Here is a 3,051-nt window from a genome sequence, read left to right on the forward strand (position 1 = left end):
GCCCTTTCCCGATACAGAATAAACAAAAATAAACAAATACATATATGCAACAAACACATGATATGACACAGAGGTTAGGCAGGACCTCTCTTGTTTGAGGGGGAATTTGGCATCCCTAATTCCTCATTGGGGCTGGACCAGCAACAGGTCAACCATTGGTTTGGATGAAAAACCAAGGTTTTGAACACTTATATCCCCAGCAGAGTCGCCATTTTTCTGTGGTGTCGTTTTCTTTTACCTCCCCGTTTCACTTGGGAGGACGGCACGCTAGACCCTTCACGCGAAATTTGGAAGGAGAATGCGCCCGTGGTGGGATGAATTTTGTTTCAGTTCTTCCTACGATATCACACGAACTTTCTTATTTGTCCTACGAGTAGGAAAGGGGAAAAAAGATCTCAACTAAACCCTAGGAGTTTGCTAAGTGTGGGGATTTCACCTAGAATAGAAATTCTGGAGTCCGGGGGGTCGGTTATACATAGGGAAGTGTTTAAACACCCTACATATCTGTAGTACTCTACAGGAACCTTCTCTGTGTCATTGTGATTGTGTTTATTGCTAATGATTGGGAAAGTTTCTCCTTTGTGTTAGGAGAAGGAATTGAATTATTTGAAAAGACAGACAGATAGACAGACTGACTATTTTTTGGTATTTTATTAGCTCGCTGAGATTCCTTGTGAACCTCATGCCTACATATCCCTAGTGGAAGTCAGAGCTTAATGTAGTTCGGGGAACTAACTAGGGAAATAATTGTTTTTTTGGTGCCTTGCTTGAAGCTCAAGGTTGAAGCTTGGAATTAAATCTCTGTTTACAGTAAAGAGACATGAAATCATCTCTACAGAGAGGTATTTGTACTATTCTACCACAAAACATTTAAAGGAGTGACAGAATAACTGAATTCATTTCATTCAAGAGGGGGAACTTACTTGTGTATGTGCAAGTATACCAGTCAAATGCCTCTTAAATGAAAGAAAGATGCTCATCCAAATTAGGGAAAGTTACCACATGTCTGGGTTTTACTGCCAGCTCATGCCTTTCAAAATCCTAAATGGGAGACTTGATTAAAATTGAAATTGAAATGTTTGTTTGAATGTGGTAGGTAGTAAAAATATCTCTCTATAGAGATAAGCTATGTCTATCTACTGTATAGAAGATCTGACTTTAGCTGGCTTGTATGAGGCCCAAGCTTGAGGCTTTTTGATTGATTAATTAATATTATTGACTCTGGGAGATGACTCCAGTGGGGATTAATTACAGGGTATTTTTGTGTTCTATACAAAGCCCAGAATTGAGGCTGACTCTACTTAGGGAGACTCTATTTATGTGCCTTGTACAAAGCCCAAGGTTGTGGCTAACTGTTGAGGATAATTGAATTTTTAAGACTATGAATGACTCTATTTTGTGTGCCTTGTACAAAGCCCAAGGTTGTGGCTGACTGTTGCTAGGGAAAACATTATTTTCTGCCTTGTACAAAGCCCAAGGTTGTGGCGGACTCTTAAATGAATTAAGTATGGATGACTATATGGGGAAAGATCCTAAGTGTTAGGAATCTTTGACACATGAAAAATATGGTTTATCTGCCTTGTACAAAGCCCAAGGTTGAGGCTACTGAATGATGAAGAACTCACTGGGGAGACTCTATTATCTGCCTTGTACAATGCCCAAGGTTGAGGCAGACTCTTGACAGGGGAGTTTTATTGTTTGGTGCCTTGCATGAAGCCCAAGGTTGAGGCTAACTGTTTTTATTGGTTTTGACTCTACTGAGGAGATTTTATTTATTGAAAGACTGTTTTTCTTTGGAAGCTAACCCTTTCCAGGGATTTTGACTCAGTTGGTAGAATTGTTTGTGAAAGATTGACTTTTATCATGTTTTTTGGAGGCTGACCCTTTCCAGGGGTTTTGACTCTTTTGGGGAATTATCTCCTAAGAGAAATGAAATCTTTATTTATTAATTGACTTTGGAGGCTAACCCTTTCCAGGGGTTTTGAAATGAATGATTTGGGTAGCACTCCATTAATTATTAAAGGATGAAAAAGATTGGCAGAAAAGATTATCTAGTGGAGACTTCTTGTTTAAAGCCCAAGATGAAGGCTGACTCAATGCTGAAGATGACCAAAAACATGGATCCTAGACTCTATTAAGGAGGATTGATGAAGATAAGGGGTGACAGAGACTGTCCATGTCTCTCATTCCAAAAGGTGTGCTCAATGTAAAATTGAGACAAAACTTAGCTTGTTTAAAGTCTGGTTTTAAATTGGAAGAAACTCACCAGGGTAGGCTAAAAGGTGACTAAAGACCTGTTCCTATGTTTATAAGAAACCTGATGGGTCCCTTGTATACAAGCTCAAGAGGAAGCTGGAAATGCTTTTAAGAAGCCTGTGGGTCCTTGTACAAAGCCCAAGAGGAGGCTAATCGAGGGTCCCTTGTTATAGCACAAGAGAAAAGCTATGTAGTTTTTTGAAACTTATTTTTGGCTCTAAGCAAATGGGTAAGAGGTTTCACCGGGAATAATTCCTCTTTGGGTGGATGTGTCCCCTGTTATTTGGATTCCAAGGTTTTTGCCAAGATGTTTCACCGGGAATAATTCATCTTGGGGGTTTGAACTACAGATCTCTAATTAGGAAAGAGCCTTCACCGGGAAGACATTCTCAATCCTAGGTCATATTCCTATAATATATATATAGTTTTAACTGTCCTAGGGTTTACACTCAAACGTAGTTCTAAACAAATATATGTACAGTTTATATTTGACAGTAATTTAAACAAAGACTGTAAATTGAAAGCTTGTAAAGCCTAAACCTGGATGGAGTGGAGGGCCTTTGAAGAAGTATGTACAGAGCCTCAACAGTATTTTTGTTGTTTTGTTGATAACAGTTGAAATGTATATGATAAACAGTTAATGGTTTTTTGAAAAACAGAAGAAGTTGAAGATGGACAAAGGTCACATAGGTATCTGAAGAGTTTTCACCGGGAATAATGCCCTTCAAATACCAGAAGAATGTTTTGAAAACAGAAAGAAGATTTTGAAAATACAGTTTTGAAAACAAGCTAAGA

Source organism: Vicia villosa, linkage group LG1 (assembly GCF_029867415.1).
Source record: "Vicia villosa cultivar HV-30 ecotype Madison, WI linkage group LG1, Vvil1.0, whole genome shotgun sequence".
NCBI classification, from domain to species: domain Eukaryota; kingdom Viridiplantae; phylum Streptophyta; class Magnoliopsida; order Fabales; family Fabaceae; genus Vicia; species Vicia villosa.